The following is a 27,947-nucleotide window of genomic DNA, read 5'->3' on the forward strand; positions in this document are numbered from 1 at the left end:
TGGAACCATAAAAGAATAGCCTCAGCAATTTTGAAAAAGAAGAATTAAGTGGGTGGTATCACACTTCCAGATATCAAGTTATACTACAAGGTCATTGTACTCAAAACAGCTTGGTACTGGCATAAGAAAAGGCATATAGATCAATAGAACAGAACAAAGAACCCAGAAATAAACTCATACCTTTATAGACAATTGATATTTGACAAAGGAGGTAAGAGCATACAATGGAGTAAAGACAGCCTCTTCAACAAATGGTGTTGGGAAAATTGGACAGCTACCTGTAAAAAAATGTAACCAACTTACACCATTCACAAAAATAAACTCAAAATGGATAAAAGACTTAAATGTAAGTTGTGGAACCATAAGCATTTTAGAAGAAAACATAGGCAGTAAGCTCTCTGACATCTCTCGCAGCGCTATATTTGCTGATTTATTTCCACGGGCAAGTGAAATAAAAGACAAGATAAACAAAGGGACTATATCAAACTAAAAAGCTTTTGCACAGCTAAAGACAATATGAACAAAATAAAAAGACAAACAACACAATGGGAGAACATATTCGACAATACATCTGATAAAGGATTAATAACCAAAATTTATAAGGAACTTGTAAAACTCAACACCAGGAAGACAAACAATCAATCAAAAAGTGGGTAAAGAAATGAATAGACACTTCTCCAAAGAGGACATACAGATGGCCAATAGGCAGATGAAAAAAATGTTCAACATCACTAATTATTAGAGAAATGCAAATTAAAACCACAATGAGATGTTACCTCACACCAGCCAGAATGACGCTCATTGACAAAACAACACATGATAGGTGCTGGCGAGGATGTGGAGAAAGGGGAACCCTCCTGCACTGCTGGTGGGAATGCAGACTGGTACAGCCACTGTGGAAAACAGTATGGAGATTCCTCAAAAAATTAAAAATGGATCTGCCTTGTGACCCAGCCATCCCACTTTTAGGAATATATCCCAAAAACACCATATCACTGATTCGAAAAAGAAATGCACCCCCATGTTTATGGCAGCATTGTTCACAATAGCGAAGATCTGGATACAGCCCAAGTGTCTGTCAGTGGATGAGTGGATTAAAAAGCAGTGGTACATGTATACTATGGAATACTATGGGGTTATGAAAAAGAAGGAAATATTACCTTTTGCAACAACACAGATGGACCTGGAAACTATAGTATTATGTTAAGTGAAAAAAGCCAGACAGAGAAAGAAAAATATCATATGACCTCACTATTTGAGGAATGCAAGGAACAATGTGAACTGAGGAACGTAATTGAGACAGAGGAGGGATCAAAGGGACCAGAGGAAAAGAGGACAGAGGGAAAGGGGATGATAGGGTGGGATAAACCTGAAGGGAATGGGGGAGGGCGCTGTTGGAAGGGAGGCAAGGGAGATGTTGAGGGAATAAGTGGGAGGAGGGATGAATTCAGGGTGACACTAGAATTTATGTATTGTAAACACAATTATTTTAAAAAGTAGTTTAAGTTTAAAGGACTGATCATACCAAATTATGGTGAAAGGGGAAGTACTGGAACTGTCAGAAATATATTCTCATACATTGCTGGTAGAATGTAAAATGTTACAATTACTAGAAAACAGTTTGGCAGGTTTTTAACATGTTAAATATACACTCACCACATGATATAGCCATTCCACTCCTATATGTTTATCCAAGAGAGAAGAAGTTATACAATGTCCATACAAAGATATGCACATGAATGTTTAATACCAACTTTATTTGTAATAGTTAAAAGATAGAAACAATCCACCTGTCTATCAAGAAAAGAATGAAGAGCCTGACCAGCATAGTGGATAGAGCGTTGATCTGGGACACAGAGGATCCAGGTTCAAAACCCTGAGGTTGCCAGCTTGAGCATAAGGTAACCAGCTTGAGTGTAGGATAGACAGGACCCCATGGTCGCTGGCTTAAAACCCAAGGTCACCAACTTGAGTCCAAGGTCACTGGTTTGAGCAAGGGGTCATTACTCAGCTGGAGCACCCCCCACCCTGTCAAGGCACGTATGAGAAGCAATCAATGAACAACTAAAGTGCCGCAACTCTGAGTTGATGCTTCTCATATCTCTCCCTTCCTGTCTGTCTGTCTCTGTCTGTTCCTTGTTTGCTCTCTCTGTCTTTAAAAGAAAAAGGAATAAATAAACACACTGTGACATATACATAGAATGGAATGCTATTCAGCAATAAAATAGAAATCATTATTGTTGATATAGACTACAACATGTACGAATCTCAAAATGATTATGCTGAGTAAAATAAGACAGACGAAGAAAAGTATATATGATTCTATTTATATCAAATTCTAGGCAATGCAAACAATGTAGAGTGACAGAAAGCAGATCACTGGTTACTTAGGATGAAGGAGGATGGGAAGAAGGGATTGCAGTGGGGCAGAAAGGAACTCTGGAGTTTGATGGGTACATTATTAAGTTGATTGGAGCAATAGCTTTATGGGTGTATATTTATGTTGAATCTGACCAATTCCTACACTTTAAATATATGCAGTTTATAGTATGTCAATTATACCTTTAAAAGGCAGAGAGAAACCTTCCTAGAAGAAGAAGAAGGAAATCTCAGGTCTCACAGAAACAGTCTAGGAGATTAGGTTAGGAACAGGAAAGTGACACTTTCCTTTAAACTCCTGCTATCAACTCTTAATCCGAATAAAGTTGTCCCAACTTTGTATCAGCCAAAAGTCATGTTCCACCGGGATGTTTGCTCAGATGTTTCCACTCGCATTTGCTTTTACAACTTTTCTGTGATATTTGTGGATCATCAGGGTCAACCAGTTCACCTTCTCAGAAAAAAACTATTTTTTCCATTCTAGGATGTTAGATGAAAATGTGAATGGCTACATCTAGAACCCAGGCCACAGTGTCATCTAGGATTTATTATTTTATTAGTAAAATACTGCTTACTTTTTACTTAATCTTTATTGCAGAGAATTTCCAAAAAGTAAACTCAATTTATGAAAACACAAATTTATAAAACAAGTTAGAAGTTGATAACATTCCTTACCAAAACAGTCCCCAAAGGGCTTCTTTAAATAAGAAATCTTCTTGAGGACACCTAAAATTGATTCAATACACACATTTCAGGAAATTATCTACATCTTTTTTGGAGGGAGGAGGATGCTGTTTTTATTACCAACTGGCCCATACAGTTGTTATGAGTTAAAAAGATGTGAAAGTGGTGTAAAAAAATATATATTATGTCAGAGACAGAAATGATATATCACAGATGAGAATAATGCTGGTTATCTATTCAAATTTATCCATTATAATTAATGTGTATATACTCTTAAACCAGCCTTACCAAGCAAAATAATTTTTTTGAATAAGGAAGATTTGCTTTGAATGTGCCTCTCTGATGTAGGCCTCCACCCTACATCCCCCCACACGCCTCCTGGCAGCCCTTAGTGAAGGCTGACCTCAGAGCAGAGCTACACCTTCCGTGCTGCTGAGCCACCTGAAGAGGGGCCTCCCGGGGTTTCCATGAACCCCAAGCAGTCAGGAAGCCTGCTGCAGAGCTGTTGGGAAGGTGGCCAAGCCTCACTGTGGCCTTGCCAGGGGTGCACACTCCAACACAATGAGCTACCCACCTGTGCTGGCTGGACCTGGCCCAGCCGTCCCTTCCCTAACCCCACAGGCAAATGTCGCAAGGGGGAGGCAGGGTCCACACAGAGCACGATGCTGCCCTCTGTGTCATCTTGGATCAGAGCCAGCAGACTCTACCACCCCCTGGGGAACCAAACAGATGGTCAGTGCCCAGCTCCCAGGCCCTTCTGGAGCTGCTGTGATCAGCTCTTGCATCTCAGAGGGCCCTGGCACTTCTGTCCCTGGAGAGCCGGAGGCTCTGCTGCTGCCCTGGAAGTGACACACACCCCCACGGGCCCTCAGGTTGGCTGGGTACCCCTTTAAAAAATAACTTCTATGTATAAGACTGAAATTTCCAGTCCCACCACCCACCTTTCCTCAGGGGCACCACTGAATTTTCTTCCAGGCCTGTTTCTATACATTTCTTACCTAGATGTACTGTGGAATACTTTGTTCTGTTTTTGTTTTAAAACCTCAGTTGCGTAAAACCCAAGGTATATTCTGAAACATTCTTTTTTATCATTCAACATGGCTTAGAATTCTATCTATTTTAGAGTACAGCCACTTCATTCTTCCTAACTGCTCCACAGATGCTCCTCTGTGTGGATATAGATCAGCTTATTTAGACATTACCTTATCTGTGGGCACTTAGATTGTACAGTTACACACAGCACTGTGATGAATGGCCATGGGCCATGTTGTGCCTTCCTGCGCACTTGGTGAGGATGGATACCAGAAGTAGCTTAAAAGAACCCTTAACCTGAAACTGAGAAATAGCATTTGACCTCCATATGTGCCTTCAGTACTTCCAAAACAAGCAGACCTTTTTTTCTAGAAAGTATCTATGTCTGAGGACTAGTAAAAGAAAAACTTACAGATATATAAGTAAGGAGTGAAATTTGAAATTTCTTTTCTTAGCTCCTATTTCTTTCATTGTGGCTGTTAGATTGCTATAGAGCTCCATGTAGATTATCATCCTATTTTTTGGTGTCTTTTGACCATGATTAGCCATGTTTTGTTTTGTTTTCTTGTTTTGACCATTTATTTTAGAGTTGGACAGGCCTGGGTTTAATTTATGTGACTTCTCTAAGCCATAGTTTCCTTATCTGAAAATGGGCATTATAATAACTACCCAACAGTTGTAGAGAATAAAGAGAATTTAAGTGAACTAACAGCTAAGCAAAGCAACTAAAAAATAGGAAGTAGGTAGTGATTGATGGCTGTTATGGGATAAATGATACATTTTTATGATATAAATCACATCCAAATCTACTTCAGAATTGTGAATACTGAGTTGTTTTTTGTTTAAACAGAAACAATTTCTCAATGTATTAGCATACTAATGGGGAATATTGCATTTATCCATACCCCACACAACTACACAGGCCATTTTAGGTTTATACTTATTGCCTTAAAGATTTGGTCTAAGCTTGTTAAGCTACTCGATAATCTCAAGGTTGTAAAGACCTTAAAGATGATATGTTCCAAACCCTCCACACCATTCCCATGTCACAACCTTTGTCTAACAGTTCATTTCCCAGGACAGCTAATTCAACCAGAGAATTGGTGAAAATATCCTTAATTTCCAGAATTGTATTACCTAATTTTCTTCTATCTTCAGAGTCATCCAGGTGGTTAATTTTCAATTATTCCCAAAATAAGTGGGAAAGACCTGAATAAACCCTCTTCATCAGTCCAACATATTCAATTTATTGAGCGCTTTATGACAGCCACTCTCTGTTCTAGGTGCTGGTGATGGGGAAGGATGAGAGATCATCCCTCCCTTATGGACTTTACAGTCAACCAAGAGAGACAGGGCTAAGTGGCATTGAGTCAGAGTCTGGATTTATGAGAAGGCAGTATTTCACTGATTCTAACTAGATACTGTTTTTATAAGGCTGATATTGACTCTCCTAAATGAGAGACAGATTTATCACAATCAAGGGACTTCTTAGTTTTGGCACTGCATAGCTTGGGCCCTCAATAAATAAGTAGTAAGTTAAAAAAGAGACAGCCTGACCAGGTGGTAGCACAGTAAATAGAGCACTGACCTGGGACACCAAGGACCCGGGTTGAAACTCCACAGTCACGGGTATGAGCATGAACTCACCAGCTTGAGCACAGGGTGGCTGGCTTGAGCGTGAGATCATAGACATGACCCTGGTCACTGGCTTGAGTCCAAGGTCATTGGATTGAGCATGGGGTCACTAACCCTCCCAAACCCTGGTCAAAGCACATAGGAAAAAACAATCAATGAACAACTAAGGTGTCACAACAAAGAATTGATGCTTTTCATCTTTCCCTTCCTGTCTATCTGTCTGTCCCTGTCTCTCTCTCTTTTTCTCTGTCTTGCTAAAAAATAAAAAGAGACACAGAGATAGTGTTCTGTAATATAGAACTAGAAAACATGCCTTTCTAACACAAGCAGTTTTTTGGGTATTTTTTGCTAAAAATCTTAAGCAAGAAAACAATTATGGCATTTCTTTTTTATTAAAGACACCACATGCACAAGCACATATGTATATATATACACACACACATACACAACTAAAAAGGAAAAGATTTTTATAGCTTGCAGCAGGCCTACAGATTTAAATACTAAAACCTTCAATTTGTAACAATAATTTATATACAGCTATATGGGGTGAAAAAGGTTAATGATGGAATTTTTAAAGTATGTTCCATTGACTATAAATGGCATATCTGACAGTTAAAATGAAAATTGTTCCTGAAGAAACTTTAGTCAAACTAATTATTGGAGACGTTATAAGGATGTATAATTATATTCTTCACCTTTAAAAAAAGTTTTATTACAAATGTGCTTTTAAAGAACAAGTAGAGAAATAAAAGCTGTAATTGTTCTTAATTATAGCTAACTGTAATTGCACTCAATTGCAATATGCTGAATATCCCCAATGGCTAAAGAAATCTTGGCATACAGACAGTGCACCCACTTTCATGAGATGAGGTATAGTTTTATGAATATTCTGTTATCTATAATTTAGCTCTTTTACTGTTGATTCCATTTCTGTTGGTTTTATTTTATTTATTTTGTTTAGTGATTATAGAGACATAATTGTCATCTATGAATGTGTAAAATGTTGGAGATTTTCATCTAGGGTTGGTTCAAAATTCCCATTGACACAAAAACAACATATAGGCAATTGTTAAATGAGTAATAGGGACATGGGACAACATGGTTGAATATACAGATTTGAATTTTCAGAGATAGGGATGAATACCACATTTAATTTACCCAGCAGAGTTCAAGAAGCGACCTGAAATATATGAATATCTGAAATAGCATTAACAATAGCATTCAGAGTCATGTTATTTAAAGTGGGTAAAATTAAATAGGGTGATTGGGTCCCGTAAATGGGAGAATTTTCATCTCACTCTTTCTTTGTGCTCAGAACTCAAATTGATTTCTGCGTTCTGCCTGTGCTTCTGATTTTCCTGCCTACCTTTATGGTGAGGAAGGCTTGGCCTGCATCCCTGAGCCAATGTTGTATCAAAAACTCTTGAACCTCGTGGCATACCACTTTACTCTTCTGCGAAGTGAGGTGATAGTGCTATCCTTTTAGTCACTGAGAACTGTAAGGAGGTTTGGGGGAGGGTTGTTTGTTTTTTTAATGAATATACTATTGGAGAAAAATAATTTCTTCAACTTCAGGAAAAAGGGACATTTTATTATATGTTATTGTCACTGTTCTGAAAAGTAAAATATAATGAACAAAAAAACAAGATTCAACCAAATCACATCAGAACAACTTTTATTACTTTTCAATTTCCATGGAATGGCTACTATGAGCTTTCAAATCCATAGCCAGACTCAGCTTTGACATAATCTGGTGCAATTTTGAATTTTAAAAAAGGGAGAAGAATGCTCAGTGCCTGAACCTGAGTACCATTTCTGACTGCAGGTTGGAGGTCAGGACCAAGTAGGAAGCCCTCTGAGGAGATATCCTTTTGAAGAGGTCACAGCTACACTACTCCCCAAACAGGACCATGTATGTCCCTTACTTTGAGTGTCAGATGGAAATTAACAAGAGTCTGAATTTCCAGCTTGTGTTTCTCAAAGCTTTACAACACCCAGTAGACGCAAGGCCTACGGGAAAGGGTCTGTGTTGAGTTATTCCCTGTTGAACCTCCAACACATGGAATCTGGCACATAGTATGAGCTATGGAAATATTCATTGGGCAAATTAATAAATAAATGCTAATAATAAATGATAATGAATTCAATGCCAATCCTTCTCAGTTGATGGATTAGGCCATTAGTCAAACATTACATTGCAGGCTGGTATTTGCAAATCCCTCCTTGATCAAGAAATTATTAGGAATGGAGATGATTTTCTCTTATTAAAGAACTTATTGGTGATATTGTGTCCCTGGGAGCTAATAGAGAAAAATTATTCTTTATAGCAAAATGAGCCCCCTTTTAAAATGATTTATCCAAGAAAAAATGTATTTTGATGAATAATTTTGGTATATTTTCCTGTAAGAAGTCCACTTATGAATTATAGGACAGCGTGAGTGCACCAGTGAAGCAATAGTGAATGCTGAGATCTTCCAGGAGCCTGGTACTCCCTCCCTCCTGCAGACACATAGTATTTGAAAAAATATATACCTTTTTATTTTTATTTTTTGGAGTGATTTTTTTAAACAAAGTTTGAAAAACACACACATTGTTTTTTAATTGTTTTCGCCTTTGCTTTTCTTTCTCTGAGAGCACAAGTTGGTAAACAAAAAGTTATGTGCCATTTCTATGGTCTGCAACTATCCCTCAGGGCTGATAGCATTTGCCCTTGTTAAAGTCTAAATAAGTGAGTCTTACAGTCTTTTTTTTTAAGCAAGAGAGAGACATGATGGGACAGAGATGAGAAGCATCAACTCATAGTTGCAGCACTCTAGTTGTTCATTGATTGCTTTCCATAAGTGTCTTGACTGGGGGGCTCCAGCAGCCAAGCCAGTGACCCCTTCCTTGTTCAGGCCAACGACCTTAAGCTCAAGCCAGCAACCATGGGATCATGTTGATGCTCACACACTCAAGCCAGCGACCCTGCGCTCAAGCCGGTGACCTCAGGGTTTCAAACCTGAAACCTCAGTGTCCCAGCTGAGTGTTCTATCCACTGCACCACTACCAGTCAGGCATAAGTGAGTTTTAATGAACAGGAATCGTTCCTAATGCCCAAATCCAGGTTCTTCCTGATCATATCATTTAGCTGTAGTAGATTCACAGAACATGAGCACGGTGATTAATAGGTAAACTCAAGTGTACACAGAGACATACTTCTCTCTTCCTAATGCCAACAGCAGTGATTCCTCTTCAGGTACATTTCCAACCTAAGTGGCAAGATGACATTGTTGAAAGAAAACAAAAGCCCTTTACACCACCTGGAAATGAGGGGACAGCAATGCTATTTAAACAACAACCGCCTTCACAGACAACAGTTGGGCCAGATGGGCTGTTTTATACAGTTGATTAAGAGAAACCTTTGGCAATTTTATTTTCAAGGTCGTTGAGCACAAGAACAGAGATAAAGGCACACAATAGTGAGACTGTTTTATATGTAAGGAGTATTAAAAATAGTCTAAAGAAATGTTAAGTTAAATAAAATCTTAGCAAGGACTCTGAAAGGACTATTCAGAAAGAGGCTGGATATGTCAGTGACTAGGTTAAATTAACCCTAGTGCAGCAAGTCTGACACTCCAAGTCACAGACCGGTTGGCTCCTTGGGTAGGCCCCTAGTTCTAAATACCGGCCCCTCCCCCAGTACATTCCTGTCTCCAGAAGGACTTGGTGGACAGGTCCTCTTTCCCCATGGTGGCAACCCTCATCCTGAGCTAAATAACAAAAGTGGTTTAAAGAGAAACTCGACCTTGTAGACTTAATTTTTTAACTGAGAAGTACGAAAGGGTTAATCCTTGCAAATGCAGGTGGGCCAGAGGGAACCCGGAGGGGTCCGTCTTATGAAGTTGGGCTGCAGGCAGGACCATGTCTGTTTATGCCTCTGCCTGATGGTTCATTCACTTCCACACAGGAGTGGATTAGAAAGGCTGCCTGACTTCTGTAGTGATGTGAAGTATCTGTTGTCAAAACCTACAGTTTTCTAAGAGACTGGGTGAGTTTGTCTGAGGCTGTTGTCTTCCCTTTTGGTTTGTCAGCATTTTGAATATATAGATCCAGATCTATCATTTTTTTTAAACAGCAGCAGCACCTAGTACTGTCTGGTCCACACAGTGGGCACTGGGAGAATACTCGCTGAAGAGTAAAATGCAATCATGCAAAGGAAAGAATCAGGCATGAGGAGTTGAGGGGGGGAGAAGAGTTTATCTTTCCTGCAGTCACATATTGACTCAGTCTCCTTATCAGAGAGCCATTTCTGACCACTGCTGAAAAATAATAGCCCCTCTACAACCCCCACTATTTCATCCTAACCCCTATCTTGCTTTACTGTTCTTCCTAATGTATACCATGGAAGGCAGTAATAAATATAAATTGACTTAAATTTTTGCGTCTCTCTTCCCCTTCTAGATTTTAAAGTTCCTCATAGTAGGACCATGGTTTTTGTTAGTGTTCACTGCTCTAGCACAGAACCTGGGCAAATGAGTGAAATGTAGCATATTTATTATATCTGTAGCTTGCATATATTCAGTAGCAGTGTAGAATAGTGATCAGAAACAAAGTCTCTGAGGTCCAGATACCTGGGTTCAAGACCTGGCTCCATCTGGCACTAGTTGTGTGGCCTTGGGAAGCAATTTAACATTTTTTGTCTTGTTTTGCTCATGTGTATTATGTTTTAATCATAGTGACAACTCCATGAGGCTTTTATAGGAATTAAGTCAGTGGCCTAGAATAGTGACTAGCAGTAAATGTGTGCGCGTTTGTGTGTGTTTAAGTGTAGATTTCACCATGTAGAAATAATTGCTTGTGTCTATACACAGACATATACACACAAACACACAAAATATTTTAATCATGTGAGTGAAAATCGAGGAAGGATAAAAGCAGGAGAGAGTAAACAAAGAACAACCAAAATAAACAGAACAGAAGGACGGATAGATGGTCGGAGAGAAAGAGGGAAGAAAAGGAAGGAGCAAAGTCGGAGCTTTCTCTATCAAAGAAGAAACTTCAGTCCCTGAGGTGTTTGGGATTTCCCAGGGCTAAGGTTCATGCGTATAAGAAAAAGTTAACTGTCCTAAATCAATGTATTGAACTGTAATGATGCCTTTAAGCTAATCTTCTTGTCTACATGTTATTTGGAAAATAGATCCAACTTTAAAGGCCCACAATTTGTCCAAAGCCTGGTGACAAAAAAAAAAAAAAAAAAAAAAAAAAAAGAAAAGAAAAGAAAAAAGACACCTGCTCGATTGTAATATTTTTATTCTTAATTAAGATAAAGAAAATCTCAATCCTTCTACAACCAGAACATTAAATCATTTGCAGAACAGGCAATAAAAAAAAATGTATCTTAAAATTTTTAAAAGTCTTCATACTTTTGGAAAACTCAAAGTTACCACCAGAGAGAAACATTCCAGATCTTAAAAAAATATTTATCAGGTTGACATGCAATTAACATGGAGCTTATATCCTCTGTTTTATAGTTGTTGGCTAATTTTGGAAACTGGCAAGCTGCACAGAAATAGATGGTATGGCCTTGCTTTGCTTCAACACTTCCTAAAAAAAGAACTGGTTGAGTAGTTCAGAAATGGGAAGGAGAGGAGCATGGTAGAAGAACACTATTTCAGACAGCTGGTCAAGACCAGCATCACTGTGCACCAGCAAATGGTCTACACATTAAAAATTAAAGTTTTTTTTTAAAGGAATGCTAAATAGTCTACAAAAACTGGGTAATACACATGGGACACTTGTCTGTTTTTAGAAAGGTATTTGATTCTTCTGTTTTTTAACTTTGATAAAATTGAATTTATAGCCCAACTTCACATAAACACAGAGCTCTCCTCTTTGTTCCCATTAATGGTTGATCCAACAACCCTAGGTTAAAGGGCAGCATTGTTTTTATATTCTGGGACTTAGAGATCCAAGGATATGCAACCTATCAGCAGTGCGCACCCACCATTATTTTGTTCTGCTTCTTAACCCTTAGGACATCTCTATTTCTCAGAATATATAATTTGACTTTGTCATTTTTTCATCATTATTTTCATTCAACATTCAGCATTCTGCTCTATCTCTTGAAATCAGATCATTTGGGCAGGAAATGGAAAGGAAAGGAAATTAGCACAATTAAACTCCAAATACTGCTGTAATTACAACAGGCGTTTAAAAAAATAATAAATTTAGAAGATTGGAATTGCCTTCAAGTAGAGAATGTTTCACGGTTCTGTTGCACTCATGTTTATTGAGTGTCTGGTATGTGCCAGGCACTGAGTATTTAAATTTTTAAACAAGATGTGATCTTTGACTTAGAGGAGCTTTCAGTTGTGGTAAAATAAAAAGTATTCACCACTTCATACCTTAGGTAACATCCTTTTATGGAGTGTGAACACCTAGAAAGAAGGGTCAGGATCTGATTCATTTTGGTGCATTTCTAAGCACCAAGCATGGTTTGTGCTAAACATATTCTGAGGGCTTAGTGAATAAGCTTTAAATGAATAAGTATTATTGCTGAAGGCCATTTAGGCTTAAAAAGCAATGTTAAAAATGGACATTGCAACCTATAAAAATTCATTGAAAAAAGCATGGTCTTTATAACCCCTTCGTTTTCTATACACTTTATTTTTTTAAGCAGTTTTATGTTCACAGCAAAATTGAGGGGAAGATACAGAGATTTCTTACATACCCCCTGTTCTCACACATACACAGCCTCCCCCACTATAAACATCCCCCACCAGAATTTAACCTTCATTAGAATTGATGAACCTACATTGATACATGTCACCCCAAGTCCACAGCTGACATTAGGGTTCACTTCTTTTTTTTTTTTAATTTTTATTTTTTAAAATATTTTATTTATTGACTTTTAGAGAGAGGGGATAGAGAGAAAGAGAGAGAGAGAGAGAGAGAGAAGGGGGAGGAGCAGGAAGCATCAACTCCCATATGTGCCTTGACCAGGCAAGCCCAGGGCTTTGAACCGGCAACCTCAGTGTTCTAGGTCGACGCTTTATCCCACTGAGCCACCACAGGTCAGGCCAGGGTTCACTTCTTTTTATAGTGCTTAGACATTTACTTAACTTACAAAGTGATCACTCCAATAAGTCTAGTCCCCATCTGATACCATATGTAGTTATTACAATATTATTAAGAATATTCCCTATGCTAACTTTACATCCCTGTGACTATTTTTATAACTAGCAATTTGTACTTTCTAATACCTTTACCTTTTTTTTTATTATTAATTTAAATTTATTGTGTTAATATGGATTCGGTTTCACTCTTAGTGTTGTATAGTCTGTGTGTTTGGACAAATGAAAAATGTCATGTATCCACCATTACATTATCATACATGGTAGTTTCACTACCCTGAAAATTTTCCATATGGTACCTTCTGTAAGTTCTCTCAGTTGGATTATAAAGGAGCATTGTCTAGGTGAAACATGTCATCTTCTGCTAAGTTTATTTTCCTCAATTTTTTTTTAATAAAAAGTATACATTTGTGAAAACATGGATAATTCAGATTATTTGTTAGCAATAGTAAATAGGTAAAAATGAACAATCCATCATTTTAAAAGCTCTAGTGTTTTGCTGATATCAAAAATGGCTGTTGGAGCTCCAATAAGGAGTTAATATCCAAAATATATAAAGAACTCACAAAGTTCAGCAACAAACCAGCAAACAATCCAATGAAAAAAAATGGAAAGAGGACTGAACAGACACTTCTCCCAAGAAGACATACAAATGACCAACAGATATATGAAAAGATTTTCATCTTTGCTAGCTATTAGAAAAATTCAAATCAGAACTACAATGAGATACCACCTCCCACCTATTAGATTGGCTATTATCAACAAGACAGGTAATAACAAGTGTTGGAGAAGCTACGAAGAGAAAGGAACCCTCATTCACTGCTGGTGAGAATGTAAACTGGTACAGTCATTATGGAAGAAAGTATGGTGGTTCCTCAAAAAATTAAGAATAGAACTACCTTATGATCCAGCAATCCTTATACTGGGTATTTACCCCAAAACACTAAAAAACATTGGTATGTAAAGACACATGCACTCCCACATTCATCACTGCATTATTCATGGTAGCCACAACATGAAAACAGTCAAAGTGTTCTTTGATAGCTTATTGGATAGAGAAGATGTGGTACATATATACAATGGAATACTACTCAGCCATAAGAAATGATGAGATAGTGCCATTTACAACAATGTGGATGGGCCTTGAGAACACTATAATGAGTGATGTAAGTAAATCAGAAAAAACTAAGAACTACTTTCACATATAGGTGGGATACAAAACTGAAAGTAATGGACGTAGATAAAAGTAAAGAGGTTATCACAAGAAAGAAGTTGTAGGAGAAGGGAGTAAAGATGGACAAATATACAGTGACATAAAATGATTTGACTTTGAGTTGATTTGAAATCATTCAAATCAACAGTTCAAACGCTATAGAAATGTTTACCTGAAACTTATGTACTCTTTATGATCAATGTCACCCCATTAAATTTAATTTTCTAAATTAAAAAAAGTGGCTCTTGGTTGGTGAGTTCTAACTGCATTGGTGTAGTCAGATATACTTGTGCTTCCTTTGTATTTTTTTAAAGCATGGGCAATATGCTCCAATGGAATTACCTTGTCACATAAACTATGTTTATCCATTCACCAATACTTACTTTTCTCATGAAGTAATATCTGTAACTCTCATGTAACTTTTTGAGTACATGGTTGTATAAGACATCATTTTCTCCTGTTTATACTTACTATGTGGAGAACACAGGGTTTTTGCCAGCCTTTGTCTTTTGCTCTAAAACTCATGCCAGCACCTTTCCTTTGCATGTGTGGATCTACTGAGTAGAGTTAGGCATTGCCTTTCTTGCATAAGTCACACTCATAATTTACCACTTAGGAATTTCTAGCTTATTGGTTAAAAGGAACAAAAAAATAAAAGACACTTGTGAAAATCTTGTTCTTTCCCCTAGTATTTATAGTTGTCTTGCCTCTAGAACTAATTCAACATTAGTTTTTCTTAAGCTGCTTATTATTTTTAATCTTTTCAAAGAATCCAATTTTCTTTTCTTTTCTTTTTCTTTTTCTTTTTTTTAGGTGAGAGAAGGTAAGAAATAGTGAGGGAGACACTTGTATGTGCCCCAACCAGGATCTACTTGGCAACCTCATCTATGGCTGATGCTCAAGTACCAAGCTATTTTTGGTGCCTGAGGCTGATGTGCTACAATTGAGCTATCCTCAGCACCCAGGGCCATGCTTAAATCAATTGAGCCACTGGCTGTGGGAGGGGAAGAGGGAGAATGAAGGGGGAGAAGGAGAGAGGGAAAAGCAAATGGTTTCTTCTCCTTTGTATCCTGAATGGGAATCAAACCCAGGAAAACCATATACCAGGCCGAAGCTCTATCTACTGAGCCACAGGCCAGAACTCCAATTTAGTTTTCAAAAAAACAAAAAGCTTTCATGTTCATAGTTTATCAGTTTTACATCATGTTTAATTAGATTTAAAAATTAGAATGAGTACCACTAACATAAGTGAATCAAGGAACCAACATAACATACTCTTGGAAAGCATGCAAACTTAGGTGGCAGAAGCCAAAGTGAGACAGGTGTTCTTGAGAGGGCTGCCACTATGTTTTTCCATGGGAATGAAGAATGTTGGTTAATTCATGAAAGCTTTGAAACAGAAGTCAGTTATGGACGCTAAATTCTGTTGTTCTATTGCAGTGGTTCTCCATTGAAAGCAGTTTTGCCCCTAGAGGACATTTGGCAATGTTTAGAAATGTTTTGTCACAAATGGGAAAGGAGGCAGGTAGATACTACTGGCATTTAGTAGGTAGAGCCCAAGAATTCTGCTGAACACCCAGCTATGCACAGAAGAGCCCCTCACCACAAAGGAATACCCTACCCAAAATGTCAGTATAGTGCAAGGTTGAGAAATGATGTAAGTGGATTTATTATAATGTTTGTCCAAAATAATTTTAAAAGATACTAGAGGGACTCATAGTATTAAAATGTGGATAATATGGAAAGCAGAAATGAAGCATTAAAATATTAGAGAAAAGGAAAGTTAATTGTACCCCAACCCCAGGTTGCTGCCATTACTGTAGTCAGGTTCTAAACAAAGATCCAGCACTCAAGAAGAGCAGGTCAGAAAAGTTCATTCATTCATTCCTTACAAATTGTACAAAAATTTATTGAGTATTTATTATTTTGGTTTCAAGTGACACAATGAGAAATAATAAAATTTAAAAGATATTTCTGTTGTGATATCATAAAGGGAGACAAGAGGGAGGGGTACTTCTGAGCTGGAGTATCCACAATTCCAGGGTCAGTTTGCAAAGAGAAATTTCTTATGCAGCCACTGAATTCTTAGAAGAGATGAATACATGTGAAGCATTCAGCAGTGTAGTGGACAAAGCTTTCAATTGTGTTTTTTTTGCTGAAGGAATGATAACCTTTCAAAATCCAGGTTCTATACCAATAAAAACTGAAGGTTTAAATTGTATGGTTTTTTAGAAGAAAATGTTTCTATAGGAGATGAACTTAGAATCACTCACGTATTTAAGGCAGGATGGTCTATGGGAATTAGCATGTCCCTATAGTATCCCAGTACTATCACAAACAAGCAGAAAGCTCTGGAGGCTTGGAGGCCTGGTATGGTTCATGGAGTTGAAAGTCTTTTATTTGAACTGATAAAATAAATAAAGACAGTATGAGTTTAAAGCTGAGATTCCTAATGCAGGGTGGACATATTCACTTTGGAAGGTCAATAAACCATCAACATTTACACACCACATTTTGTTTGTGTATGTATAGATATATTGTTATTTTTTTCTAGGTTAGGTATTTATATTTTTAATGAGATTTTTAAAAGGTCAGATGACCCAAGAAAATAGCTGCACTGCTATTCCAAAGAATTATACTTTTTTTTTTTTTACAATACAACCATCAGAGATCATTTTTATTTTATTGTTACAGGAAGAAAGAATTCAGAACTTTACATGGTGTGATATAAAAATACATATAGGCATAAGTATATAGAAATAAACACTTAGAAATACTTTTAAATTCTAGCTTATATAACGATAGGTTATATTTATTTTCTTTAGGAGGTCTTTCTGTATTTTCCAAATTTTCTACAATAAACATGGATTACTATAAAATTCAAAATTATATTTGGATATTGAAAAGTAATATAAACATTTTAATTGCAAATAACATTTAAAGAGCCCTGTCCAAGGAAAATGAACGTAGTGCTCACTCTCAGCTGCCCAGTGACAAAGCCTTAATTCCTGGAACAGAGCAAATTTCCTCTCTAAACTTGTAACTCTGCATGACTGTACAAATGATACATAGTATTGCTCCTTGCACATTTTATTCTCCACAAAAAATGACTTTTAGAAGTCCTTTCATTATTATTTTCTTCTAAGAAGGTTTTTATAAGAAGAGTAAATGTCAATTTTATTTTGGGTCTTTATTTTTCCAGAAGGCCTAGGAAGTTAGGAATATACAACCTAACTATCGTCTTTCTTCTCTTCTCTACTCTCCTTCCAAATCTTTCTCTTTCTCTCTCTGCCACTCTCTCTCCTTCCCTCTGTCTCTTTTATAATGTCTAGGTGTATCCATTAAATATTGCCCTTAGACCGAGATGATAGCACTTTCTTTCATTTCTTCTGTATTTATATAATGTTCAAAGTAGCACCCTCTATTCAAAGACAACTTAAAAGTTTCAAAAATACAACTCAATTTCAATTGCACTTTTAAGATATCTTCAAGCACCATAGGAAACAACTCCATGTGTGGCCTCTCTCTCTATCTCTCTCTCTCTCTCTCTCTCTCTCACACACACACACACACACACACAGATGATAAACAGTATGTAAGAAGTCAATATGAGCCCTTTCCAGGTAGCTCGGTTGGTTAGAGTATTGTTCCAAACCACAGAAGTTGCTGGTTTGATGCCCAGTCAAGACACATACGGAAACAGATTGATGTTCATGTCTCTCTTTCCCTTCCTCTCTCACTAAAAGTCAATAAGTAAATATTAAAAAAAAAAGGAAAGAAGTCAAAATGGTATTAATTCAAAAGGACATGTGATGAACTCCTTTTTCAGAGCAAATAGTCTATGCTGGGGCTGGGCAGGAAGTAGAATCTGGCAACAATCCACCACAAGAGAGGAGGCAAAAAAAAAAGTGATTTAAATTCATTAGTCATTTTTCTTTTCTGTCTATTAGTTTTGAGGATATCTGGTGGGACTGACAACAGAGAATTGGAAGCAGTTGATAAGGATGTTTAGGGAGGACATCAGAATGACCTTTACTGGTAATATTCAGACACTGAACATTTTGTCAAATACTTCCAAATCAAGATTTAGATCTCCATGTAGTATCTAGATCTAGATTATTGATCTTGGCCTTCAGTAATCCCAACTCAGGACATTGTAACAAAGAAGTAAAAGACAGTAATTTGCTACTGGGAGAACTGGATTTTGTGCCGTCCATGTTTCTTTATAAACTTCAGGTGACAGAGCATCAGCACGAAGACACATTCTCAAAAGAACTTGTTCCTGATTCTTGGAAAGAGAAGACAGATGCTTTGTTTAACTAGAAACGGTGGTGTAGGAATATTTTCCCTCTTATTTTCCTTTTGTATGTTGTATATTTTTAAATTTTAACATTTTAAACTCAGTTAAGTTCTACCACCAAGAAGCATAGGCAGACATTTTGCATGTGTATAAAATTTCCTTTAAAAATTTTATACACATAGAAATGTTTATGGGAGTTAATCAGAAATGTGATTAGCCAATGTTAAATTTCTGAACAGCTACATATACGGTACCTTTTGCACATATATGATACTGTTATGCCTTGGCACATTATATTATGGTTTTTCTTAAACACGTTTTTAGAACTAACAAAATACTCATCATCTTTTTCCCCTCCAGAGAGACGACCACAGAGTTAGCTGGAAGTCTACCTAGGTAAGCAGATGTGCTTTGCTTTTTCTATGCATGATTTCTGATATACCCAGTAAGAAATGCTGTATGCTCTTAGAAAGGACTTTATTTTCTCTTCCTTACATCAGATTTTAAGACCTCCTGTTTTACTATGTAAATGGCAAAAACTGTGTATGAATCACATAAAAGTTATACAAATAAGAAGTGATGAGAGTGCTGTCTACATACAACTTAGAGAAATTCTCATTCCTTTGAAATTTCTATCCTGTATCTGGGGATGTATAGATGAGCTATATTCTTCACAGAATTCATCAACATTTTGTTTCTTTTGTTACATTCATAGAAGTTGGCAATATAAAGATGCATGGAATTCTTTTGTTTTTCTTCAGTATATCTATTATTATTACTGTATTCAAGAAGGTATAGATTTATGAAAGAATCCTGAGCTTCCCCTAAAGAACTTACAACATAATTTTGATAACAATATAGATATGTTGATATTTCTTATCATTATAGAAATAAATACTTGGTAATACTATATCACCAGGAAAGAAAATCAATCTATAAATTGATCATTGCACTTTATATATTTTTGATATTTTGTCATTTTATGAAATAAGATATGATTAACAGGATCCAAATTATAGAGAACTAGCCATCAAGAATGATTACCACTACTTAGTAAAAGAAATAAAGAAAGACAAGGGAAGTACTTTAAGAGATACTTTGCTGGGCATTGTGTACAGCACCTAGCATCATGCCTTAGTCTTTGAAGGTGCTCTACTCCCACTCATGAACAAATGTGTAGGGCATTGGGTATTGGGAACTGTTGGAAATGGAAATCAAGAAAATCTTAAGAACAAGACAAAGACATGCAAACAGACTATGATAATGAACAGCACTAGGAAATAGGAATAGTACATATCATCACCATCTGTTATAGGAGATAAGCACATTTGGTTGCTTTTTTATGTAAAGAAAATCTTTGTTTATAGGATCATGATTAATATTGCCAAAAAATGGTTTACTGTGATCCAAATATTTAAATTACTCCATGTCTTAATTTTTTGGATAACATCCCAAAGAAACATTTCAAGTATATGCTAGTTTACAGGGTTAAGGCAGATGTGCTTTCCGGTATATGTATCCTCTCTGTTAGTTTGTCATTGTGCTTTCACTCTGGAGAAGGTCCACTCTGACAGCTTAAGCATCCCATCATATTCAGAGAGAAACAAAGTTGTGTATCTGACCATGTTTGTGGTGAATAAATTAATTCCCAAACAATGTAATAAAGAATGACTTTCAATTTCTTTTTAAATGACTAAGGAGCAGACCACCCTCAAATGAGACCCACACAGAGCTGTATCCTGCAGATAAAAATTACTCAGATGTCTGGAATATTCTAGTGTGCACCCTGAATTCTATTAAGTAGCAATGCTTATTATTGTGAAACCAGGTGGCATTTCCTGTATTCATGGTGAATGATCTTCTGTTGTAACTAGTTTATTACTTCAGGGAGAGTTCTTTTTCTTCTTGAGTTTAGTGGGAGATATTTTAGTAACAAGCTTACTTATTTTTTTAAATAAATTTTTGTTATTCTAATATTGTGTCATGTTGAAAATAAATATGACAATAATCCCATTCAAACTTCAGTTCTCAGTCATGGTAATGGCGTGGCAATAGGGTGTGAGAAATATATCAGTTATTTCTCAGTTAGCTTCTAATGGAGCCTCAGGTATTTTGACTTTCTCCACATATAGTTTAGAATATATCCATTGCCAGTTATAACCCTCTCTCACAGTAACATGAAATAATATAATCATTTGATGATGTATACATGTCTTGGTATTCAGAATATTTCTTTGGCTACCATGTGTTTGTTTGTACACTCTTGTAAAATTCCATTCAGTTATTCATCTTTCAGCCTCTTTTATTCCAAATCTCTTCAGCCTGTCACTAGGAAAGTGCAAGTGAGCCCTGGAACCTGGGTGCTATTTACAATAAGACACCTGTAGTTATTTTGTTTGCTTGTCAGCTAATGGTTAGTGAAACATGACACTGAAGTTTTTATCCTTTGAGTCATAAAAGTATGTTTATGCTGTGACTTCTAGGAAAACCAGAAAATTGCAATTCAGGCAACTGCTAACTAGTGATAGGTAGCTGGGAAGAAAGACAATGGCATTTTATAACAGTTTTATGGTTTGGTTTTCATTGGCTTTGTCTTGAAATTTTCCAAAAAGCCATTTACAAATATTGCACAAGGGTAGAGTATTTCGACTTTAATTGCCTTCCATGACATTAATTTATATTAGCTGGCCACTGGTTGATAATATTCTGTGGAAGTGTCCAAATCATGTAGCAGTGGGTCGTGTACTGGTGGTTAAAAACGCTTTGAAGTTGAAATGAGATGTGTGCGCAAAGTGCTTGAACAGGCAGCAGGTTGGTTTTTCATTACTAATGATAACCTAAAGTGCTTCTGAATTCTTGCCATTGCTGAAATTAAAACACAGTAATATAGTGTCACTGCAAAAATATTAGATTATATGTGCAACATGCACAAAGCATTGTAATTATATGATAAATATTAAAACCAATGATCTTGTTGGGATTAAAATAAATATTTAGACTGGCTCCAGATACTATTCATGCTGTCCTCTTTATCTAGAAATGTTGTGGAAATGAGATGTATTGTTCCATTTCTTGAACTGGAGAAATGACCATTTTCAATCTTACTATAACTCCTTTCTTCTGTTTTTGCTGTAGCAAAGAACAATTTAGCAATCTGAATAATTATTGGGGTTTTTCTCCCATTACAAGCATATCTTTCAAGAGGTTTTATTTTAATGGTGAGCAGTATTTAGTTCACATAGATGTATTTTAATAAAATAATGGTAAAATCCCAATTGTTCAAATGAAATGGAGGCACTAAATTAGTTATTATGAGCTGGGTATTTTTATGCTGTGTTGTTTTGTTTTGTTTTAGAAGAGATAAAGAAAGAGACAGATACAGGAAGCAAGAGAGATGAGAAGCATAAACTCGTAGTTGTACTTTTAGTTGTTCACTGATTTCTTCTTAGATGTGCCTTGACTAAGAGGCTTCAGCTAAGCCACTGACCTCTTGCTCAAGCCAGTAGCCTTTGGCTTCAAGCCAGCAATTATTGGGCTTAAGCCAGCAACCATGGGGTCATGTCTATGATCCCACACTTGGGCCGACAATCCTGTGATCAAGCCAGATTAGCCCGCATATGAGCTGAGTTTTTAATGTAAGTGATGCCTATCCAGAGTTACAACTTTATTTTGGATAGCAGAGTCAAGGTATAAACAAGGTTTATATTAACAGAAGTTTTAGTGTAATTATGCAATATTAGTGGCTGTTTTTGAAAAAGAGAGATCATTTTAATTCCTTATTAACATAGGCCACTGTTTCTCAATGTAAACTAAACAGTATGGAAAATAAAGTGGCTTAATATACCTTAATAGAAGTAGTTTAAGTACTACTGCAGAGATTCACAAGCTGGTTCTTAAAGCACTACACCAAAAAGTCAGGGTAATCCTTGAAGAACATGAAGTATCAGTAAACGAAGCTTAAAATAATTAAGTATATAAATCAGATATTGTCTTTTACTAGATTTTAGCATACAATAGTGGAGGCAGGGGCCAGAGATTAAAGTTATGGAAGAAAAAATAACTCTTGTTGCATTTTATTTTTATTTTTATTTTGTATTTTTCTGAAGTTGGAAACAGGGAGGCAGTCAGACAGACTCCCACATGTGCCAGACCGGGATCCACCCCGGCATGCCCACCAGGGGGTGATGCTCTGCCCATCGGGCGGTGTCGCTCTGTCGCAACCAGAGCCACTCTAGCGCCTGAGGCAGAAGCCACAGAGCCATCCTCAGTACCCAGGCCAACTTTGCTCCAGTGGAGCCTTGGCTGCAGGAGAGGAAGAGAGAGAGAGAGAGGAAGGAGAAGGGGAAGGATGGAGAAGCAGATGGGCGCTTCTCCTATATGCCGTAGCCGGGAATCAAACCCGGGACTCCTTCACGCCAGGCCGACACTCTACCACTGAACCAACCGTCCAGGGCCTTTTGTTGCATTTTAATCCAATACTTGATATCTTTTCCTATGTCTTTTTTGCAAGGTGAGGGAACATAAGCATTCAGTATAAGAAATGGAATCGCCAATTTCTAGAATACCACACTATTCACCATAAGATTATTATTTAAGATGCTCTACCAAAAAGATAAGAACTGCTTGCTTTCTGTGACTAACAGAGATAAAAGTCATTAACTGCATTGCAGTTTCACATAAGCAATTTTTGTCATAAATTATCAAAATTTGCTATCCAAAATTTGAATAGAACAGATTCCATGTAGTGAAAGGGCAAGAGTGAACTTTCTGGCCCTGGCCGATTGACTCAGTGGTAAAGCGTGGGCCTGGCGTGCAGAAGTCCCAGGTTCGATTCCCGGCCAGGGCACATAGGAGAAGCGCCCATCTGCTTCTCCACCCCTCCCCCTCTCCTTCCTCTCTGTCTCTGTCTTCCCCTCCCGCAGCCAAGGCTCCATTGGAGCAAAGATGGCCTCTGCCCCAGGCGCTAGAGTGGCTCTGGTCGCAACAGAGCGATGCCCCGGAGGGGCAGAGCATCGCCCCCTGGTGGGCAGAGCGTCGCCCCCTGGTGGGCGTGCTGGGTGGATCCCAGTCGGGCGGATCTCAGTCGGGCGCATGCGGGAGTCTGTCTGACTGTCTCTCCCTGTTTCCAGCTTCAGAAAAATACAAAAAAAAAAAAAAAAGAGTAAACTTTCTGACTGAGAACATTTCTCAGTCATGAGTGTAACCGGTCAGTTAGCAGCGAAGGGAAAAGGTGTAGGCAGAGGAAATCAAAGCAAGCTCTGCCCATTGAGCTGGCCGCTCACTCGGGACTCTGGAGGCTGTGAGACATTCCGTCTCCTGTGGAGGGCTTTAGTAGCTAACATAATCTCATTGTCCTCAATACGAAAAGCTAACTTCTGAAAGACCTTCAGAAATTAGAAGCTAAAAGTGCTGGTAACCAAAGGCAACAAAAGCAAAACCAAAGGCAACAAAAACAACAATAAACAAGTGGGACTACATGGAGCTTTTTAAAAAGCTCCTGCAAAGTAAAGACCATTAACAAATAGAGAAGGGAACCTAATGAATGGACAAAATATCTGCAAGTCATATATTAATAAAGGATTAATATTTAAAATGTATAAAGAACTCATACAACTCGAGAGCAAAAAAGCAAACAGTCTAATTAAAAAGTGGGAAGAAGACCTGAAATTATCGGGGAAATGCAAGCCAAAATCACATAAGATACCACTTCGCACCTGTCAAAATGACTATCACAAGGACGTGGAGATAAGGGAATCCTTGTGCACTGTTGACAGGAATGTGAATCAGTGTAGCCACTATGGAAACAGTATGAAGGGTCCTCAAAAAATTAAAAATAGAACTACTATAGGCTCCAGGGTTACCACTTCTGGGTATTTATCCAAAGAAAATAAAAACAGGATATGGAAGAGATAGCTGCACTTCTATGTTTATGGCAGCATTATTCACAATACCAAAATATAGAAACAACCTAACTAGCAGTGGATGAATGAATAAAGAAGATGTTACATATATATATATAAAATGGAGTTTTATTCAGTCATGAGGAAGAAAGAATTCTGCCATTGTGATAACATGGAGGGAGCTTGAAGGCATTATGCTAAGTGAAATAACCCCGACAAAAAAGACAAATACTGCATGGTATCACTTATATGTGGAACCTAAAAAAAAAGTCAAACTTATAGAAACAGAGAGTAGAAAAGTGGTTGCAAGGATATGGGTAGAGGGAATCAGAAACAATAAAATAAAAGTACAACCTTTAGTAGTTCCAGGCCAACCTCTTACTAAGTAATTTAGAACTGATGAACTTTTTCTGTCTTCTTATAATCCCTAATAAAAAAACAATTCCTTCAACTTTCATGGATCCCACGTCTAGTTCAATATTTACAAAATTTATCATTGACTCATTAATTCAACAAAGATGCATCGAGCACTAGCTATATGCCAGGGATGATTGTAGGGTCTGATGTAGAAAACAAACAGAACATCATCTTTTCACCTACGTAGTTTGGTCCAGTGTAGCAGATACAGACAAGCATAGTGCTAGGTGAAAAGTACATAATGGCTTTTAAAAGGTAGAAAGACATATAAGTTAAACTAAAGTCACTAAGGGGTTTCAGCAATGAGGTGGATCATTTCAGATTGGAGGAAACAAGGATAGCATCATGAATCAACTTTATGAGCAGGACTTGAGCAAATGGGTCAGGTTTAAGTATGTGGTAGTGGAGGGGGCTGTGCACTCCACACAGAGAGAATGTCATCATTGACACCTGTAGAAGGTGTGCAGGAATGTGTGTAGGCAACAGGAAGTGGTGCCATCTTGTTGGATGGAGTGCAGAGGCAAGAAGAAGAACTTGGAAGATGATTGGTTTATGTGAAGGGTTTAGACACCAATCTGAGGAGCTAGTATTCCCTTGGATGCTGTTCATCCAGAGAATGTTCTAAGCTGTCTCTTAAGAAGGGTAATCTGAGCAAATCAACAGAATGGATCTGTGGAAAGAAAAAAAGGCTTGAATTTCTCCAAATAGAACCTCATAATACTCAGAGACCTTATCATCCTCAGAGCCTGTCTCTCTCAGATTTACTACTCAGCTAGCAATGAAAAAAAACAAGCCTTCTTGCCTAAGTGATTGGGTTCTAAACCTTACACTATCCAATTTCCTGCTTCCAGCACCCAAGCATCGTATTGTATACTGACTCTGAGGCCACAGCCACAGTTGGTAAGTTGTATATCTCTACTCCCCTGCCTGGACCTCCACCTCCTAACTTTATACAATGCATCCTCCACTCCTGGTCAGTAACTGAATTAGTTCTTCCATTAACCTTGCTTTATATATATTTAGATTCCTCTAAAAGGCACTATAGCTATATCAGGCCAGAAAAGTGAAGATTGAGTTTGTAGGTATAGTTCAAGAGGTTGGAGAAGACCCAAAGTTAATTCAGCACCCTGGCACATTCCCTTTTTCTCTTTTGCCATTCTCAGCATGATTAGATATGGTGTGCTTCATACTCACAATATGCTTGCAGCAGCTCCAACCATCACATAGAGACCTGACAACATCTAGTAAAGAATGGCATTTCTTCTCATGTATCTCTATTTTAAGGAATAGTTTCTTGCCCATGTTCAAGCTCTCATAGAAGGAAAATTGGGTTTCTGGTATCAAGAGGTATATTCTGCTTTCAAAGAAAAAAGTAGGAGTTGAGATAAGGAAAAAAAGGCTGTACATACTTACGGAATGATATCTGCCACAAGGCTCTTTTTTCTTTTTCTTCTCACCCTATTCCAGACAGGCTTCTGATTCTCTGGTTGTACTAAACAAGCCTGGTTAAGATCAACAGCAGCCTCCATCTAGCTAAAATCAAATGCTGTTTATCTATTCTCTTATTTGGCTTCTCATTCAAGATAGAGACTTCTTCATTCTCCATAAAATGCCTCCTTAGTTTCTAAGACACCAAACTCTCCCCGTATCCTTCTTCTCTCACTGGCTGTTCTCTCCCTGTCATCCTGCCTATTTTTTCTCTTCTACTTGACACTACATGTTAAGGCATCCAGGTTTCCCTTGCCCATTTCTCTCTTCACTTTAGAGAGGATGTGGAGAGGGATTTTACTTAGTTTTGTAATTTTAAAGATCATCTTGAAGTGGGTAGTTCCCATTTTTATATTTCCAGCCTTAACTTCTTCCCTGAGTTTTAAATCAGAATACCCAGTTGTCAATTTAAAATTAATACTTACATATAAAATCATAAACTTGATGTGATCAAAAAAGAACTTTTGAATCCTACCCATACCAACTTTGCCACCATACACCCAAATGCTCAAATAAGAAATCTTGATTTATTTATATTGCTTTTTTTTCTCACACTTAGCAAACCTTACATCAGCAAAACCTATCAGCTCAACCTCCAAAATTTATCTCTAATTTGTCCATTTCCCTATCTCTCTCTACACCATCATAAAGCCCCATCTGCACTTATTAAAATGGCCCCTCAACTGGTTTCTCATCTCCTCTGTTGCAGTGCAGTTTCCAATAGCAGCTCAAGTGATCTTTGAAAAGTCATCAATCAAACTATGTGTTCTCTTCTTATAAGGACTCTAATTCTATCTTGAGGACACCCTTCTCATGACCTTATATAAACCTAATTACCCTAAAGGGCTGCAGCTAATTCCATTACATTGGGGGTTAGGTCTTCAACATATGAATTTGGGAGGAGGGGTGCACACAAACATTCAGTTCATAACAGGAATGGAGGGAGGGAGCTTTGAAGAAACTTCAAAGAACCAATGGTAGACCAGATAATTTCTGTCTTCTATCACCTTTCTCATTCTGTCACTGCTTTATATACTTGGTACCCAGAAAAATTCATCTTATTGGCTGAAAGTTATTAACCTAACTTTGTTACCAAGCTGTTTAGAGTCATTATTATTGAGTGTATATTAGCATTAAGATTAAGACATTGGGCTTTTGGCTCAGACACTTGAATATAGTGTCTGCCATTTCTTAGTCATTTGACCTTGAACCAGTTAATTAATATCTCTGTCACCATGTTTCACTTGTAAATTTGGGGAAATTGTGATATCCATCTTATAGTGTCACAATGAAAAGATATACATCTTAAATATTTAGCTCAGAGCATGGCAAACAAGCAAATTAATCCATGGGAGCTATTATAGTTACTCATTCAAAGATAGCTTTATGTTAATTATTTTTATCAACACTTGGGTAGTGTCCATATTCAAGAGAAGACACCTTATTGCACTATAAGAAGTAGCCAAGTGAAGTGGTTCAGCACAAGTGCCCTGAAGCCAAACGCCAGCATGGGTTCACATCCCGGGTTGACCACTTACTAATTCTGTGACCTTGGTCAGTTTCTTAACCTCTCTGTGCCTCATTTTCTCCATTTATACAATAAAGGGGGGGGGGTTAATACAGAACCAATGGTACTGAGAATGAAATTAAATGATACATATAAACTCAAAACAATGCTTACTTTGTTATTTTATTATAAGGAAATTTGAGGTAGGGAATGAAGGAATGTCATGCCATAGGCTATATAAACCTCTAGTTCAGATATTAATTATTCAGTGGCTAGATTT

General features: G+C 37.4%; 1 protein-coding gene across 1 annotated transcript in view; it reads left to right on the forward strand.

Moving 5' to 3' along the window:
• CELF2 (CUGBP Elav-like family member 2) overlaps positions 1 to 27,947 on the forward strand; it is a 704,551-nt gene that overhangs the window by 228,845 nt on the left and 447,759 nt on the right. Inside the window, exon 2 of the mRNA XM_066384983.1 lies at positions 18,716 to 18,751. The gene's annotated coding sequence lies outside the window, so the exon portion shown is untranslated. The remainder of the gene's footprint in view (positions 1 to 18,715; positions 18,752 to 27,947) is intronic.

This window comes from Saccopteryx leptura, chromosome 5 (assembly GCF_036850995.1).
Source record: "Saccopteryx leptura isolate mSacLep1 chromosome 5, mSacLep1_pri_phased_curated, whole genome shotgun sequence".
Lineage (NCBI taxonomy): Eukaryota > Metazoa > Chordata > Mammalia > Chiroptera > Emballonuridae > Saccopteryx > Saccopteryx leptura.